Source organism: Phalacrocorax aristotelis, chromosome 1 (assembly GCF_949628215.1).
Source record: "Phalacrocorax aristotelis chromosome 1, bGulAri2.1, whole genome shotgun sequence".
In the NCBI taxonomy this organism is placed as follows: domain Eukaryota; kingdom Metazoa; phylum Chordata; class Aves; order Suliformes; family Phalacrocoracidae; genus Phalacrocorax; species Phalacrocorax aristotelis.
In genome coordinates this window covers 119,413,388-119,433,501 of record NC_134276.1, presented here as the reverse complement: position 1 = coordinate 119,433,501, position 20,114 = coordinate 119,413,388, and the positions used below count along the sequence as shown (strand labels likewise).

The window sequence follows — 20,114 nt, the reverse complement described above, 5'->3', positions numbered from 1 at the left end:
GCTGTGAAAAAAATTTGTATGTCCACAGAGTGCAATACTGTACACAGTACAGGCATCTGCAGGGAAAGCCAACCCAGCTGAATGTACTTACAGCTCTGCTCAGTTAAATTAGGTATGTGTCTATTCTGCAAAATGTGCTGTTCCACAAATAACTTAAGCAGCTTTCCAAGATGGATGAGTATGATGACCTGCTTGCATATCTTTGGGCTATGTGCAAAAGAGATTTGGATATTACAAAGCATCTAATATCTTTTATAATGCTTGGAAGGTTAGAATGGCATCCAATTTGAGCAGTTTTTTGGAGAAAGGTGCCAAATTTTGTCTCAGTGACATAAAATACCTTAGCATGAAGAAAGAACAGTAATAAGACCATAAGAGAAAGAGATAAACTGAGACTTATAACAACAGAAAAAAATGACATCTCTTTCTGTTTACTGCAGGTGCTGTGTTTGACAACTTTTAGCCACTGGAAGATGCTCTTTTTAAGGCAATCTTTTCCTAGCCTTAATTAGGTGAGTGGCATATCTTGTTCCGGATCCACATATTTAATTTCATCAGTATGTCAAGCAGAGGCCAGGTGCCTTTAACAGGAGGCAGTAGAGAGACATAAAATGAACCACAGATTTAGACTCTTAAATCTGCTTCTAACAGGCTGTACTGCAAAATGAAGGTGCCCTAGATTGAGCTGCTGAACAGTTTTAAGAATCAGTCCAGGCTTTTTGGCCAATTCCATTTGGCTGAGGCCATGGACATGCATCCTCCCTCAGCCACAAATGTGTTTGCTGTCATCAGCCCTCTTTCAGTGGGGAGCTCAGCCCCACTTCTCTCACCTTGTGGTTACCACCACAGCAGATCTAGCAGATTACGTGAGCACTCTCTAGCACATTTCAAAGAATATGAGCTGCATTGGTTTAAACGGTTGAATGAGAAAGTTTTGGTAGTATTGGCTAACTTTCATTCATCAGCTTAGAGGGGTAGAAGAAGAAAAGAAGGAAGGAAAACCCCACTTCTTCCAGAACTGTACCTCCACAGGAAGTTGTATTGATCCTCAACAACGGGCGCTCCTAGAGGCCGACTGTAAATAGCAACATTCTCATGTACTTTACGTGACAAGATTAAAGTGCTGTCTTCATGCAACAACCATCACTAGGTTTTCCTGTACTCTTCCCTTCTGTACTCGTTCTTATGGTAATGGCTGCAAAAATTTTGAGGATGGCAAAATACAATTTTGGAGCCAAACGGTAGGAGAAAATAAAGCCAAAAGTGGCAAAATAAAAAAAAGTGGCATAAGAGATACCAGATAAAATAGATCTAAAAATCAAATGCCCAGAATCACAGCTCAATATCTTAACCACTCTTTGTCACAATATATTTGAATTTCCCTGAGAGTACATATCCCTTCACTAGTGAACTTCTGTGGAGTAAACAAATGTTATTTCCACTTGTATCAAATAAAACTAGAGACCAGCCCAAGGAAACATATATGACATGATTAAAACCATACCCTGTGTCAGGGCAGAGTTACAGTAGGAAAGTAGTTACTTCACCTCTTTGTTTGTAGTGTTATTTTTGGCGACTCCAAATTTCCTTAGACTCCTGCAAATTATGGTTTTTCCTGAACACTTTTGAGAAACAAAGAGCAGTAATTATTTTGAACTACTAACTTTATTGTATTCCTGTAGCTGAAACAGTTGGCTTACATCCACCTGCAATATTTCGAGCTTTGCTCTATCTATATATCCTTCAGGTTTATATACTTCTGACCATATTCTCCATAGTTACCAAATGCCAGTACAATTTATTAAATGAATCTGGAAACTCATTAATTTTTATTTTGATTTACCATTACAACTTTGGGCTCTGTTAGTTCCATAACATTAGTCCCTTAACATTACTTCATTTTTGAAAGCACGAGGAAATATTTTTAAAGTACTATAGATACTTAATTTCTATTATTCTTTCAGTGAGTATTATACATTTTAATATTTAATAATGGGCACTGATTTTGACGACAGGAAACATTTTCCAAAAAGTGCCTTTTCTATTTATCCTTATAACTTTTTGAGAAAGCAAACTGAAATGAAGATGAAGTGGACTGCATATGTGAGACCCAGATTTCAGTGTCAGTTTTTTTGTGGTCTTTTTCTGGTCCATGCTAAGTAGGTTAATTAATTTTCCTTTAGAACAAGAGCATGCCATTAAATAATCTGACTCATAAAAAATAGAGAATGAAACCAATGGCATTACTGTTACAAACACTATTGTCTTGACACTTCACAGATTATATTTGCAAAGATACTTGGGTTCCTGTGCACTCAGCATGTTCTAGTCAGAGCATATTTAAATGCATTTCAGTCTAATTCTCCTAAATAACTTCAACAGCGAAAAAAAATTAAAGGCATTTTGATTTTGCTACACTCTGGGCTAGTAAACGTGCTGAAGAACAGAAGCTCTGCCTTTTAGCTTTGAGTAAATGATGTAAGAGTTTTGTTTGCAGAAAGAGGACTACAGAGCCAGAAAATAGGAACAGTATAGCAAATGCTGTTAATAAAAATGAGTGAAAGTGTGTCAAAGTAAAATTTAGCGCTATCATCTGAAGCTACATGATAAAAACCAAACATGACACTAATTATACTGGAAGCAGCAATAAAGATATTACTTCTGTGAAATATGACCTCTTAAACTGTATTTTAGAATGGTTAGTGCTCACTGAACACTTAGTGACTCTTTGAAACCTGCTAGTCAGAGTGTCAGCGAGTCACTTTAGTTTGCAAAGCAGATTGATCAAGCTGGGAACTGAACTCTGGCATCCTAAATCATACATACCTTGTTACAAACAAAATTATCTTGTATAAAGCTGTGTGCTGCCACGTCCAAAATGCTTTCAATGCTTACCCAGTCTTGCACATCTTTATTCTACGCTGCAGTTTAAAAGACAGATCATCCTTCTGGCTCATCTAAACAGGGTATGTTTATCATCCAGAACTCCGCAAGTTCCAGTCCTTTTTCTGAGACATTTCAGTGACACTACTATAAAGAAAAAAGGAAATAAAGTATGTGCACTCATTAACCAATCATCAGCTTACAAACGAAATTTCTGTCATTTAGAGTTATGTGAATGCAGAGGAAACGTAGAACTCTGTCTCATTTGGCAAACACATTACTATGTGCTCATATGCATTTTTTCATTATTACATATGTAATATGTATATTTGTGTAACAAAGGAACCATTGGAAAAGTCTCCCGTGCTTACAATGTCAGTCTGTTTTTTTCTAACTTTGGAAGTTTCATAAAGCTTGAGCTATAAATTATAGAGAGCTGGTAAATGATTCAAAGCAGTTCAGGTAATTATTGCTCATGTATCATAGAATAGTAACACACAACATTAGTTTGAGTATTATCACGTATCATAATCGGCTAATTTCTTATACTCTTCCCTTTCCTCCTTTAAATAAGCTACTCACGTGTATACTTTCTCATAAGCTCTATCAGCTAAGAATTAACACTCTATAGAAATATGGATCATATTTTGTATTCAAGTTCCATTTCCCATGAAATTTCATTTCTTATTTCTCATGAAGAAAATATAACTGTCCACATAGTGGGACATTGCAACATATATTTTTATTCCAGCAAGCATGACACCTTTGATTACAGGAAGTTAAACATACAGTCTCTGTGCCAAAAATTAATAGACCCTTCTGTTTCATTTCATAGAGAAGTTGTTTTACCTTCAAGTGCATGGGAACCTTGCATGTTTGCACAAAGTATGAGAAAGGAAGCAAAAAGTAAAAAGTCTTTGTATCCAGGCAAAATTTCTTTCATCCAGCAGAGCTGCTTCAATGCCTCTTCAGCACTTACCTTTAACCAGAACAGATTGGAAATGTTAGCACTGAAGTAAACAGATGGTGTCAATAATGACTGATACCCATTGGAGTTCTATAAACGCAGGGATATTCATAGCCTGTCAAGCAGCACACATTGTAATCAAATGATACAAGTTACCTACTAGAATAAAAACTGTGAACAAGACCAAGCCATTTTAGAGTTAGTGTGCCTAAAGCTGGTCTCTTCATTGCATAATCTTCTTGTTTTACAGAAGTGATGAGGTGAAGTTGATAGGAACTGTTTTCAATGCTTTTAAAAATTGTGTAACAGAAAGGTTATGTACTAACTGGCCAAATTCTCTGAATATTTCTAAGCTTTTGAAGACTACTATTCCCAAACCAAAGTGACATCCAAGTTGACAGACTAGTGGATAAATAGAAGTTGTGCATTGACATCATAGCATATATAATCATACTTCTAATAAACAGGAGGGTATGCAAATAGTATCGATGTTATTTGCCCCATTCTCCTTCCAGCTCATTTGCCTCGTACTCTAGATGTCAGATTTCCACACAGAAATCAAGCAGTCTCATGGAAACGGTTTAAGATGGTGCAGCAAGTGAATCCATTGGAAGCCATTCCAGTCGATACTAACATGAACTTTAGTTCATGCACGTCACTGAAGAAGTGCTATTTAGTGAGGCTGTAATTATTAAAATTGAACTTAAACAATGCAGCAATTTGACAGTAGTTTAGGAAGGGCAATTGCTGAGTGGAATTAACTTAAAAATTTTTCCACTGGAATGCTTTTAAATATATTATCTCATGTATCTTGACTGATGTGACGGGTCCTGATTGCCAAATAAGATCTCCTCCCCTGCCAGAAGTTTATAGAAAAGCTACTAGCTATTTTGAAACAATTAAGATAATGATTGCATAAAAGCCTACTAATAAGTAGAGTATGCTCAATGATTTCCATTATTAACACAATTCTGTAAAACTTACATACTCCTAGGTTCCCGGCACCACAACCAGTCTTGCTGCTTACTATTTCAGAAAATTCACCTATGTCAGCAGACAGATTCGTTGTGCATCACAAGATTGTTATATTCTAAGACAGGATATAGGACAGCCTCTGTATGCAGGTGCATATGCATCCATTGAAGTTGTGCTGCAATCAGGGATGTAACTGATTTCAGATTTTCATGCAGGATTAATACAGTAGGGTAGATCTTGATAGCACAGTCGAAAATGAAGACCTAAATTTATTTGCTAACATACCTAATTACTTACTGTTGAGTGCATTCTATTTAATAAGTGCACAGACCAAGAACCTGTGGACTAAATCCTTCAATATTCTTTGCTTTGTGAAGGTCTGAGGACCTGTGTGAGATGAAATGCTACAAAATGGAGCTCAATACTTAAGTCTTAGTTCCCATTTTAAAAAGTCATAAATGACTTCACAAAAGACCACATAATGGGGTCTTTCAGACATTCAGATCAATTTACTTCCATAGTGAGCCCATGAAGTAGAACTGAATTTGATGCTGACTGCTTTTATTCATATATTTAAATTAATATAGCCTCTATTTTTATCAGGCTTATTGTATCTGCTGATTGCCAAAATATTCTGATTTATGTTAGAAACCAGGCACTGCCTGAAGCAGTACTTATTTCTAAAGACATTTTTGTACAAACCTGCAACACCATGCTCCTGCCTTTGCTTTAACAATGGTATTCTTGAACTTCAGAAAGAGAGTCACCTACTGCTACTTGATTATATACACTTTGTGCTACCTGAATTACTTCATGTTATTTAATTTTATTTGCCAGAACACAAGATAGATCAAAAAATCTAAAAGCTTTCAAGCTCCTTGGAAGATAATGCTACACTAGAAAAAGTTCATTCGTTAATAATCCTAATACAGAAAATTGAATTTGAGAATTATCAGTCCCTTCCCTGTTTTTCTCCTTTACCTCCTGGCAGTATGAATTAGATTTTACATAGAAATGCATCTCCTTTGTTTTTTACAGTAATGAAGAATTAAATAGGGGAAATGATGACGTAAATAAATAATAAGTGCTACTTTGCCTTTCTATTCCTCCAGGTATTTAAAAGCTATGGTTTTTTTCAGGATCTCAAATGCTTCTAAATAATTTTCAGAAGCTTTACTTATCCTCTCTGTCTTCCTGGAGATGGAAAGTGAGCTGGAGGAGAGGCTTCATTGTATTTATTCACTGACAGGGCTGCATTGCAATTTAAGCCCCACCCTGAGAACATACATTCTCAGTATTCACTAAAAATTCCCTGCAGCTTATGAGTCAAATATCTGTCAGCTGGGCTTTTTAACCCACTGATAACACGATTTTTGCCCATCTGGTTGAATCAAACAACGTGGATTTCATCCAAAGATTGTGACAGTTCGCTATTGGACAGTCATTACAGTGATGAGTACACTGAAGAAGCTAGATGGCAGAACAGGTACTGATGAAGTACCTGGATATGAAGCTGAATGCAGGCTTGCAACAGACATTGCTTACTTAAACTTCCTTTTCTTAAATTTGGCTTTATAATTCCCCTTTATTAGTAAAAGGCAGACATTTTCCAGATTTGACACGTTTTCAGTATCAGTAGGGCATTGGGTACAACCGATTCCTTTGTCCACTATTTTTCCTCCATTTTCTTCCAAGACATAAATAAAAGGATTCAGAATTTATACAATTACCACCACTATGTGTCAAATATTTTCATTGAATCATAGAATTTTGTTAAGTATCTACTTATATGCCCCCTAGTATTACTAGGTACTCAAAATTATCATATGTATTCTGGTTTTCTACTCCAGCTAAATTAATTACTCCAAAACAGAAAAAGCCCTATATAAGTTCTCATGGATATCAATTAACAGTCAATATTTAACAAAACATAAATTTGATTTAGTACATATTAAATAATGTAAGGTTATATTATGCCAATCTCTTCAGTAATTGAATAGTCTTTGAGTAATGAGTAGAATTATCATTTTCTGATTAAAATAACATAGTAGACCAACACAGTATCAAATTAAATGGTCAAGGCAAAGAAAACTTATCTGGAGTTCCTGAATGTATGTACTACTATGTACACAAACTGCACATTGACCCACAGTACTCTAGAGGCTGATAAGGAATTCGGGAAACAAAGCTCTGCTACTGGTTGTCAGCTAATTTTAGCTGATAGACTAGAAATCAAATGAAATGGTGGTTCAGCAGTCTGAATAAACCTAGTTGTTGGTACAAAATGCCTTTGGCTCAGAGTGAAGTCGATGAGGAAGAACTTCCACATTGAGATGTTTGTTTCTATTTGTAGCAAGTGGTGCATAGGTCAGTGAAAATTATAAGCACAAGGTTTGTATTCCTTTAAAACAAATTAAATATTAATTCTGGAAAAGTTTAATTATATTTTGCCTGGTTCTGAATGAGATGGATCCATTCTAAGTGGTTCTCCTCTTATCTTTGCTTCCAAGCAAAAGGTTGGCCTGGAATGGATTCATCCCTTTGGGTAAGATCCTTCTACGCACCGATTTCTTTCTGTCTGCTTTCTTGTCTCTGGGGCTGCCAAACCCTGCCCTAGCAGAGATATTGGTACAGCAAGTATTAAGCATGCCTCACTGTTCTCCTTGCTCTTTCGAGGTTTTGACTGTTCCCTGTCTGTCACCTTCACCACACGTGAGTGATGATAAATTCATAGTTGTCCTCATGTGCTGCCATTTCCCTCCTCCCATATCTTTCCTGGTTAACATTTGGGTTTATATATGCCATTGCAAAAGAGTTCACTGTGGTTATTAGATTACAGTTAACTTGATGCATAGTACGTGTTTCTTACAGCTTTCTTCATTTTAACACTAGGGTTTGTTTTCTTTTATTTTTTTTTTCCTCCAAACATTTCTCTGTGCACATATTGTACTCTCCTCAGTCTGGAATTTTGAAGCACGATACTTTCATGCTTCATAAGAATTTCCAGAGTTTTGTTTTGATAGGTCTTTATTCTGTCAGCAATGACTGGAATAGGACGGTATTCAGGGGGAAGGGAAGTACGTACCACTACGAAGTTAGTATATTTTCCAAGATCCCTTATGCTGGGGTTGTCAAGTGTCTCTAAATAGACTTGTCTAACCTCACATTCTGTCAATCATTCAAAAGAAAAGATCTATATTCAGTTTTCATTCAGTCCCTAGGAGAAACAAGCTGAGACATCCTAACAAAATAAATGTAGGAAATGCTCTGTTCTGCCACTTAAGCCTGAAAAGGATGGAAAATCTATAGCTTTCAGTTGTTTTTCTTCTTTCTGTGCAGAGCTGGGCCTTCTGTATGGAATAAGACAGATGCTTTCAGTTTTCCCAACATGCTGTTGGCAAAATTTGTCCTTAGTGCAAGCCCACAATGGAGACACACCTGGAATTAATGTGACTCACTATTCCTGAAAAAAGGTAGAAGAATCCCATAAGGAAGTCATACCGTTTCTGCAACTAAGGAATCATGAGTAGATGGTAAACATTAAATTGCAAAGGTTAAATTTCATCACCAAATAGAAAAGGAGCTGTCATTACCCCAGAGGACAGACAGTAAAAATGGTTTTACCAAAAGCTAACATGAAGTAACTTTTTTATATCTTCTGTTCATTATACACTGACTATAGTAGGCACAGGAATTTTATCGCATCTAGTCCTACACAGCTGATGACTCCCACAGTTGAAACAGACATAAGGCCAAGATGCTCCACATCTTGCTGCTCCAGTAAATCCAACAGATCTCAATGTTTTAGCCCTTGACAAATTAGCACCTTCTTATGTTGCATGTGTACACATGCAGAGCACCCCTTTTTTCCTCAAACACAGATCATTAAGTAAAGAGCATCTACTATTAAATAATCCCTTAACAAAACAAAGTTTAAGTGTATTTGTAACTGTTCTCTCATGGCAGGAAAAGAATAGCGTTCCCCAGCTGCCAACAGCTGACCCAAATCCATCTGAGGATCTGTGTGACTTCACATGAGCTGTATTGAAGGGTTCCAGCTTGCCAGATGCCTGAATTGAGTGAGACTGAAATAAAGTGACTGAAGATTTGGGAAAAAGGAACTACCTGAAGGTGAGCAAACTTGGGGAAAGAATATGGTTAGCTTGGTAAGCTTTTTAAAAGCTGCCTCAGATTGGAGTCACCATTACAGTAACCAGCAGCAAACACAGCAGGGGATATTACCATCATCATCCTCTGTGCACTGAACAGGTAATACTTTTTTTAAAGTGATCTACGGAGCCCTGCTTTCCTGGGGATGTCTGAACACCTACCTGTCCATGGGAAGCAAAGAATGAATTCCTTGTTTCGCTTTGCTTGTGCACGTGGCTTTTGCTTTCCCTGTTAAACTGTCTTTATCTCAACTCAGGAGTTTTCTCACCTTTACTCTTCTGATTCTCTCCCCCATCCCACTGTGGGGGGAGTGCGCGAGCAGCTGGGTGGGGCTGAGTTGCTGGCTGGGGTTAAACCATGACACCTGTATGGCCTTCCAGGGGAGGCATGGGTGCTTTCTGATTATTGTCTTTCTGTCTGTATCTCTCCTCTTAAAGGTTTCTCTCAGTGAAAAGCATATCAATAGCTGTCATATTTCTACCTAATTCATTTCTGGCCTGTATTTATGAGTCCGTGCTTTCTCACTAGAAAATAAATTGCAAAATCACGGAGCTAGCAAAACAGCCAGGAGCTGAAAGGAGGTGGGAGGAAACAAAATAAAACAAAACAAAACAAAACAAAACAATTCAAAGCAAGATTTAATTGAGATAGCAGTTACCTCTATGTTAAAAAGAAGAAATACACATTAGGAGTCAAAGGCTCTGGATTGTCATATGGATGTGGTGTTGCTCAACCTATGGGCTCAGCACATTTATGTGCAGTCTTTTGTGTACCAAGCCAAACTCATCCAACCGCCTATTAGCAGTTCAGAGCTCTATCACCTATATATTAGTATGGATTATAGCCTCATAGAAAAGCCTTGTATGAATATAATGCAAAGAAAGCTTCTGAAAGTAGTTTTCCTTCACGTCCTGAAAAGACAGTTGAAGGAATTAGGTGATATATGGTTATGATCTGCAAGTACACTCGGTTATCTTATAGTTTTGCCATTTATAGGCCTGCATGGATGGTTGTACAAGGTGCCTGCTGTGCCTACAACTAAGCAAGTTCTTCTCCCTCCCAGTTATGTCTACCTGGGCCTTCCCTGCTCATTGGTTAACACTAGTGAGTTAGGAGGCAAGCAGCTTTTGGAAGCTAATGAAAAACACTGTTTTGACAGAAAAGAGGCTTTAGACCAAAGGATGAAGAATAAAAAATGAATACAAAGGGGTTTTACTAAAGAAGAACGGAAACTTGGAAAGTTGTTGTCCTGAAGTGAGTGTCAATTCTGCTCCCACTTTTGCTCTTCCCATGCTGTGTGCAAGGCACTGGCCCCACTCCTTTGCTGGTTGAAGGCTCTGAACTGAGTTTCTGTAAGCAGAGAGGAGCAGTAGGCCAATAAACAAGGCTCCCAAACCTGCTAATTGGGAGGTTCAAGCAGACAAATCTATCTGCAGTATAGCACGACTGGGCAGCCTGTACCATGTGCAGGGCAGCACCAGACAATATAATCTGCCACAGCTGAGAGACCCACTTTGGAATGGCAAGTTGAAGCAAATAATCACTGTTTACCTTCAGTCTGTAAACTAAATTGGGGAAAATTCCATTGCCTTTAAAACAGTCACATTCTGGTGATGTCTACCCATTTCCTTATATAAACACAGGGTTTAGAGGCTAACGTTTTGAACAGAGGATGCTAAATATTTTCTGCAAAGAGTGATGGAAGTTTACATGTTAATATTCTGTTTTTTCATCTTACATATTGACAATCCTCAGAACACAAAATAAAGACATATTGTATATTTGTCCATGTTTAACAAACACTTGTTTTAGCCCCTTGTTGGCTGTGTGCATGATCACCATTTCACACAATCTCATTTTTCTTAGCTACTCCTTCCTCCAGAACTTCAGGCCTGCTTTAACGCTGTTGGTAATCAATGGCTTCCATAAAGAAAGCATCTCCCAGAGGAATTTGAATGACGGGAAGAAGTAAATGCTGCTGCTTGGAAAACTGTGCAGGGAAGCGGAGTGATTCTTAAAATGATTACTGGTGATATAAAGTGTTGAGTAAGTGCACTGTTTATCATCTAAATTACTTTTATCTTGTTCTCCAGGTCATTCACGAAGTCTAAATCTAATACTGCTTTGTCTTTTTTGTCTCAAATGTGTAACTTAAAGCATGTCTGGTCTGTTCTGCCTAGTGAAAGAAGCAGTTTTATCACAGGAAAGGAGCTTCTTAAAAAGCAAACCAATATTTTGGTTCTTAGACATTTATACCATCTTCAGACTGAAATGTCATGATGGTGTGTGTTTGCAATTAGATATTTTTAAGCTGTCTAAACTCTGTAATTCTCAAAATTTCAAGTTTCAAGACATGACCTTCATCAAGTTAAATGTGAACTGAACACAATTTGTCCCTGTGTAATACTTATATCAAATATGCACAAGTCTTCTGCTTGATAGAGATATGGTACCCCACATACCTTTCTGTCCCAGTGAAGGTTGACCAACTGTGTTTGGTGACATTTTGAAGTGAAAGAATTACATTTTTTCAAACAAAATCTTTCTCTAATTATTTACATTTTTAAGTGACCAGTTCCTCTGAGTTGATTATCTTTTCACTATTTATAGTTGTTGTTTACTTTTCCCTACCTTTTAGGAACAACCAGAACAGAACTGTTCCACTTTTGCTTGCAGTCAGTGCCTCAATCAACAGCACTATCGATTTCTCACAGAAGCTACCAATCGGCATTTTTTCTGTGTTGAAGTTAGTTGCTAGCAGAAGCTTAATATCTTTTTAAGATAGTGGCTTTAAGCAGCAGAGAGAGACAAAGACAGACAGAGAGATTGCAAAACAGCAAAAGGTCATCTTGCCATCCAAAATGACCTTCACACATAGAGTATATGGGAAATTTGACTGCACGGTATTGTGAAACCTTTCTATTGTACTTGCAACATCAGTGACTAGAAGGAGTTGCAAAAAGTAGATAACCATAATCTGCTTAAAAAATCATAGCTTAACAGTGAAATACCTTTTATAATTTTACACTAACGTAACTAAGTGGGAGAGGGGAGAGTGGAGAAAACAAGATGGCAATAAAGCTGAGAACAGATTGCGTGGTGATTTAGAGAAGTTCCCTAAGCAGCGCTAGCCAGCAGATCTGCAATATTTTATCGGCAATAAGGATTCACAATCAGATTTGATCCCACAGTGTCACACGTGGTGTTTTGTGGGCACTACGCAGTGCTGCACCTCAGTGCAAATAAAAGCTAGCAAAGAACGTGGGACTCTGGGCCTGGCTGTGGGACCTTGCACTCTGCAGGGTGTTTCAAGGCTGATGCATTCCTTCTATTACAGTAAGGAAATCATGTGGCAAAAAGTAGGGAAAAAAAGTTGAAATGAATATTTTAGGCAAGGAGTAGGTGTGACTGAAAAGACCTGTGGGTAAATGGGATCTCTGTTATGCAAACCTGACAGGGTAATTTAATCTAGTTTCCCTGTGGTGTGGTGTGTAGATTATTTTTGCCTTTCAATTAAATATGCAGCGTGGCACAGCTGCACAGCCCAAGCCAAGGTGGCTAGTGCCATTGAGACCATTACATCACCATTAGCCATCATGTGTAAAGAAGATGGATTTACTCAATTATACAACACTTTTGGCACCAATTCAGTAATTTGTGTACCGCGTGCATACATTAAAAATGGTTGAATACTCACCTCTGAGCCAATTGTGCTACCTTCGTGCCTACACATAAAGTATAAACCTTGCTTGAATCAAGGTTGGCTTGGGTCAGAAAGGTGGACTATCAATAATTTTGTCTAGAGAGTGAAATGACCACTGGACCCAGTGATTAAAAGTTCTTTTTCTGTAAACTAAGAATTACAGTCACTGACATGTACTCCCTCTCATTTATCGAAGCGTACTTTTAAAATTATCCCCCTTTTTATAAATACGTATGCGCACACAAATTTTAACTCCAGTTGCTTTAATTGCATCTAATCTAGTCAAATTTGTTTTTATTAAAGTTCACACTGTGAGACTAATGAACCTAAAGCACTGGAATCATTCTCATTACACAGTTAGATCTATTTACTGAATCTGCATTGTCTCGTGGCCAGAAGGAAAGAAAAAAAAAAAAGTCACCAAGATGCAAAGCACATCTCAATCATTTCCCCTACAGGAAAAAGCTTAAATTAACTATCTTTTAACAGATAGGGGAATGTAGGCAATATTTCCATTACTGAGTTTTAATATGAAGGAATGGTTGACTGATGAAGAGCAGTTTAAGGGATAATGAAACTAGAAGGAGAAAAGACAGCTGCTGGTGTTGGACAGCTAGATGAGACAGCTACAGACAGCTGACATACAAAATTGATGTATCCAGAAGCTTAATAAAAGATACAGTCACTCTGGCTGACAGACAACTGTCCTTTCGTGTTTTTTTTCCCAACAGCCTGTAGGCAGGGAATGATCTAGAAATCATTCACAAGGTTACTTTTCCCCTTGTTCATCCAGTTCCCTTTTCAAAACATGTTCTCCCACGACACATGCAAATGACTGGCCAAGAAGCTACAAGGAGACTGGGTGGACTGTGTAGGTGATGCATATGTAGCAAGGAAAATGGGTGTATTTCAATCTCTACTAGTCTGTACAACATATAACACACCTATCCTTTGAGGGACTGCCAGATATATTACTAAGTAAAGCAAAATAAAATCACACTTTTTTCCAATACAGGGGTTTCATTATGATCTCTCTGCTCAAAAGACCAAGTAAATAGATCTTCCTATGTGATGATGAAGAAATGTTTTGAGATTTGGGGAAGTGTTTCGCTTTTCACTTCAAAGAAGACAATTGAAGACAGACTAGACTGTAAAACTGAAAATCATAATCAAAAAACACTTCTGTTTTCACCACCCATTCCCCAAGCAGGGGGTGCCGATTTATCCAACTGCAGTACCAGTGCTCTCTTTTGAGGGGAGCAGAAACAGGATGCAAAGGGCCAGAATTTCCAAATGAAAGCTGCTCCACAGGTAACAAAACATATTTTGCCACAGAACGAATAAGAAGTGATTCATTCCTGTGCTAATGACATTTCTGCACCTGGCAGGACAAAGAAAGTCCTCTTCTCATTCTGTCCCTCTTACTGCCTCCAACACAATATAAAATTTTTCCATGCTTTAAACTCATGATAAGAGCTATCAAAATAGGTTATCTCCTCACCTGCCTGAAGGGAATGTCTTTTATATCACATTTAGAGTTGGGCAAAATTCAGAACTACTTTTCCATCAACATTTTCATCGACTTTTTCATGGTAGTTTTTCAGTTGGTTTTAGCCATTGATAATTATGGGTCATCCAACACAAATGCATCGATAAGGTATTCCAGATAACTCCTCAGTAATGAAAATACATAAATCCCCTGCTCAATAAGCTATGCAATTGGTTCACCCCCTGCAAAAATACATTTGAGATACTGCAATCTCTATGACAATTCATTTAAAGTGGAATTTGTTAATGTCGGATGAGATCCTTGACTGCAGTAAATGAACAGAACCTTCCTGAATCAATGGAATGACACTGAATTGCACTAGATGAGAGTCAGTCTGCAGATTTTTGTAACTAAGGTTTGCTTTTGGTGAGCTTTGTTGCTATCGGTGCATTCATTTTAACTTTACTTAAATATGGTTTTTTCTATAGAAAAGTTTATTTATATGATAAGTTTATTTAAAATGGCAAAATATTACATCTGTTTCCTATTTACAGAACATAAAATAACAAAGCTTTTACTGAGGTGGCTGGCAATATTGAGTTTCTCTCTCATATTTGGCTAGCAATGGATAAGGCAATTATGGCTCTGCTAAGCCAATCAGGTGGTCTTCTGCTCTCCCCGATGGCGGACCCGGTCAGCTCTGGGTTGCTTCTAGCATATGTGCTGGATTTCCTTCCCATGGAAACCATGGTGGAGGAGAAGAGACAGGTCTTCTACAGAGTCAGGACACTGATTTAAGCTCTGGAGCTGAGAACGCTTACTGATTTTACAGCTTAAGTTAAGCCTTTATGCTGTATTGGACCTTTGTCCCCCTCTGCCAGCTATAGTACTCAGTGTTGTTTGACTTTGTTGCATTGTTAATCTTCTCACTGTTGGGAAGTTTGTGGCAGTTTTGCAGCAGACTGCACATTTTCTGCATTGCTCACCTGTCAGAGCTGCAAGTACAGGCAAAGATGTAATTTCACAAAATCCTTAAACACATGCTAAAACCGTAAATCTAAGATATGGTTTGGGAAGGATAAGGGGAAAAATTATCATTTAGTGAAGACCCTTTAACTTCTCCTGTGCTGTGATTAAACTTTAGAAAGAAGTTGGACAGAAGAAAGACCCTGGAGCGTTGCCTCTCAGCTTTCTGCCTTTAGCATTTCCATTTACTGTGCTAATGAAGTGCAGGTAACAAAACCTGTACAGGTAAGTAAAAATAGTGAGGACGCATTGATTTAAACATTTTTTACATCTAGTCTGGTTTCAGATCTAATACACATATCCCAAAATATATCACAATATGTCCCACAGCATACAAAATTAGCATCCTGCTTTCTTTTATAGTCCTCTATGTTCAGAGGGCTATAAAATTGCCTTGTTTATGTGTGCTTTCAATTAAAATTTCCAATTTCCAGGTCCACTGCTTTGTCTCCACAAGTACAAAAGTCAGCCAAAAGCAGGGATAAATGACTCCATGGAGTTGGGCCTCTGTACTCATTATGATCTGGTTAGCAAGCACCTGCTATTCACCGGCTTAGAAAACAATTTGAAATTCAAGTAAGTTTCATCAAGAACCTAACAAAGAATATCAGGAAGCTAGGCAGCTAGCCAGTTTCTTATGCCTCATCTCTCAAAGATGTTTTTGCTCTGATGCTCTCCCCCCCGACTATACACCAATTTTTTTTTTTCTGCTTTCCTTTGTATATTTGAAGTGGAAACATGTCACTGTTTTAAATGTCTCCTATATATCTTCTAGGATGGAGATTTTAGTGCCTTTTAATGACAGAAATTATTTAGCAAAGCATGGCTTGGGAATAAAAGGATGTGTTAATATAGAAAGCAAGCCAGATTTTATCTTCAAAAGAGCAAGCATGTTAGTGAAAAATGTGCTTGGGCCAAATTAGGCTGAAAGCCTGGCATCTGATATAAAGACTCTGAGCACATAATTTCCAGCTTTCCTCAGGTATTCATTGTAGCAACAATGTGAAATTATCTTCAATTGTGTAGCAATTTGAGCAATGCTTTATGACGATGATGATCCATTCGTCATTTCTCTCTTAGACAATTTTTTTGGCCAGTTTACAACTTCTGTTTTCTAATAATTATGCTGTATGGAAAGATCAGGTAAATCTGATGTAAATTTATAATTTTTGGGCATCACAATTACGGACGTTTTAAAGGAAGGAGAGATGCTGTCTGTGAGTTCATGAATGTGGATGAAAACCATGCTGTTTTAGAAACAGTGTTGAGGCAGGCTCAGGCCAGGCATCCTTACCTCCCCGGCTACATAAAGCCAAATCTTTGCACATTCAGCTAAGACTTTTGTCATTCCTGTGGGTGACATGCACAAAGTCTCAAATCTTGGGACCTGTCATCCTAGACTAAGTGATCGGATTTTCACTCAGAGGTGGGAAAGCCACATTTCTGTACTCGGTGTTTGGTTTTCACACCTCTAAGTGTCGTTCCCTCGTTGGCTGCAATATTTGGATATCCTTGCATTAGTGGTGGTTTGAAATTTTTAATTTTTAACTCAGCCTGAAACTTTGCCCACTATATGGCTTTGCTGGCTCTAGGGTCCTACAGAATGGGAATCTATTCAACTTTTCCTATAGCTGCTGATTGCCTAAATGTCGTACCTCCTCACCACTTTTGTGTAGCCTCTACCATTTTGGCTTTCACCTTCTCCTACCACTGCAGAACTGCATGCATGGTTCTGTTTTGATGAAATGCAGAAACCAAGGTAAATGAGACCAGTAATCACAACTATGTGACTATCCATTGAAAAGAAGATCTAAAGCAAGCAATATACTGAAAATATATACAAGAAGAAAAACAAATCTGATACTGTGTAGACTGAAAGGCAGAGTGGGAAGGTTTAACTTCATGACGTGTACTGATGTGGGAAATTAAATTGGTCAGGGTAGCTTCAGGGTTCAAACAATATTTATCCTTAAGGGTATATAAAATATCATATTTTCATCCAAAAATGCTAATACATTGCATTTTGTGTTTAGTAATAACCTGCAATTCACTGCAGGCAAAAAGAGTATTTCTTTATTTTACTGCAAAAAGGTATACTGCGCTCTTTAACATGTCCAGAAAATTGAGACCTGTGTCTATAACTGCATAAACACAGGACCGAAGCTCCTCATTGACTGAGCCACTCCAAATAATAAGCAGTTAAGCCTTACACTCACTTCTTTGTTATAATGACTGAGGATAACTAGAAGTACAACTGCACAGTAGGGCTGCACTTGCCTGAGGATGCATGTGTGTGTGGTGCAGTGTTTCAGGGTGGCACACACGTAGTGACAGACCAGGAAGGATTTTTTTTTTTTAACCTGCTGAGGTACAGTTTGTAGTCTCAGGGTGCAGGGATTACCTTACCCTAACACATTTGTTCTGCATTCACCCATACAAGGTTAAAACAACTACCAGATTTGAGGTTGCCAGGGAATTTCAACTCCTTGTCAGTTCAGCAGCAAACGTCGACCCCCCTGTGTAGTGGATGGCCCAGTCTTCTTCTTAGGAACTTTCAGGGTAGTTTCATTAATGATGTGGTAGTTTCATAATGTGTACACGAGGTGCATCATCCTTCCTCTCTTCGTGAGGCACATCAGTTGAGACTTCAGTCTTTTACTGCACGTTGAATGAGTATTTGGAAGTGTCTGTGACTTGCAGTGTACCACAGTGTGTGAAGTTGCCTCTGAATTAGAGATGTATAGCCTGGTTGTCCATGACTGCAGGGGACAGGACTCAATGATCCAAGTAATTGTTTCCAATCCTATGTTCTCCAACATCCAGAAGTACAAAATTGCTGGTAGATGAAGGATGGCATTTATCTGGCCAAAAGCAGTCATGCACGGTGTAGGTGAGTGCCTACACTGTAGCTGATGAGTCTATGATCGCTTTATGATGAACCAATATAAATAGGCACTTCTGAGGTGCAGTTCAACTCATCTGAAGGACATAGGTAAACCACTCAGATGAGTCGCACCCTAATATCAGGACATTCACTTGAAAGGAATTTGAGGATACTCAGGTCAAGTGTAGACAGCTACAGCACAAAGTTAAATGAAATTATTTCAGGTGGTGATACTTGGTTGGAATGTAAATAAGGCAGGTAAAATAACTCCTCTGCTCTTCATAGGCAAGATACCAACTGGAAAACTGCATCCATTTTTTTGACTTTACAATTCAAGAAAAAACATGGTCTGGTTGGAGAGAGCCTACAGATGAGTGAGAAAGATTAAAGGCTTGAAAATCAAGAACTATGCAGAAGAAAGGCTAAATGAAGACTAAACACAGGTTAAAGAAAAAAAAGGCCAGGGGAAGGGAAATAGCAGAAAATAGACATTAATAGTCCTCAAGTGCCATGGTTTTTCCAAGCGAGTGCAACAATATGCAGCAGCCCTGGAGGATCAGTCTTCCCCAGGGCTTCTCCTTGCTGCTGGAGGTGGAGAGCTCAGCTGTGTCAAATCTCTGCTTGGTTCAGTATCTGCTGGTGGATGAGGGGGAGTAGCTAAAAGTGTGCACATTTCTGATAGCAATCCCAAGGAATGATGAAACAGCTGTCTTCTGCTGCTGTTTTTCAGGTTTTTCAGACGCCGCAGCAACTTCTTATGTTGAATATTTAACCACCTCACTATTACAGATCCCAATTTACTGATGTTCTGACAACTTTCCTTTATCTCTCACCCTTTCACCACTCAAGGTGTAAGACAGACAAGAGAAAGTGTGGGAAAAAAGTCAGTCAACATGCATTAAGAACTCACAGAAATGCAGAATGAAAGAGGAGGAAAAATATGCAAATAAGCGTGTTTGACTCCTTGCTGCTAACATGCAAGTCAGAGTGAAATGAGCTTGGAGCTCTCTGAACTGAATGAGAGAATATGTATGAGGACTGGTGGCTGGTTAACTGAAAAGGAAACACTTAGAGAGGCCCTTAGCTAGGTAACCTTATTTTGTGAAAACACTTGCATATTTTTTAAAGCATATTTTCAGTCCTGCATTCTGAATGCACAGCTGTTTGGGACAGTACAGACTAAGAAAAGTGTTGTTAGAACACCTCTCCTTGAGCCTGATGCTGGCGCCCTGTCAGACCCCACCCCAGGGGCTTTCTACCACTCCAAGAAGTGATGTGGAATCTGCCTCCCCTCCTAAAAAAGGACATACAATCTTTCATGCGCTCCCCTAGCCCTTTTCCTTCTGCACAGGACCCAGAACCCCAGCCTGGTCTGCATAATGCTTTCCCATCACTATAGCGACCCAGCTCAGAAAATTCTTCTGATGCTATATGATTTGGCCTGACCCACAGTGCTCCAGCTAGCCCTGTCTGATGTGCGGGACCACAGATGACAGGAAGATTATCATGCTCAAATAAGTCCCTCAAAACCTTCTCAGCTGAAGCCTCCCAATCATATTATCTGATGGCAGATGTACTCTTTGTCACACTACCATTGCAAGATGGTTCTGAAGATCACACAAGAAGACACTTAAGAAGGCTGATGCACCATAAGGGACTGCACATCTAAATACTATTAAAATAGCACTAAAAATGCACGTGCAATCATCTGCAAACAATTGGTTTTGCACAAACAAAAGCTGGCTAAAGTTTTGCAGTAAGTTTCAGCAGACATAGCTTCTTTACTTGCCATTTTACTATTATTTAATCCTTAAAAATTCTATCTTTGCAATCAGTTTAACAAGGCAGACACTGAATTAAAAAACTTTTGCCTCCTCAAAATTTAAAGTAGAGGAATACTTGCAAGGAATTATTCCTTTTTATTTTCTCACGTGTACGGGTGGGAGGTGGAAGCCCTAAGAAGCAGCTGTGTTTTCCTACCTGGAGGATATCCTTAAGGTAAAGGACCTCATGCCCA

General features: G+C 38.4%; 1 long non-coding RNA gene across 1 annotated transcript; it reads left to right on the top strand.

The window, feature by feature from the left end:
• Nucleotides 1-440: 440 nt before the first annotated feature.
• On the top strand, nucleotides 441-14,683 carry LOC142061844 (uncharacterized). The gene is made up of 4 exons (XR_012662271.1): nucleotides 441-512; nucleotides 7,336-7,370; nucleotides 8,792-8,956; nucleotides 10,862-14,683. It is a non-coding gene; the product is annotated as an uncharacterized LOC142061844 (long non-coding RNA).
• Nucleotides 14,684-20,114: the final 5,431 nt, after the last annotated feature.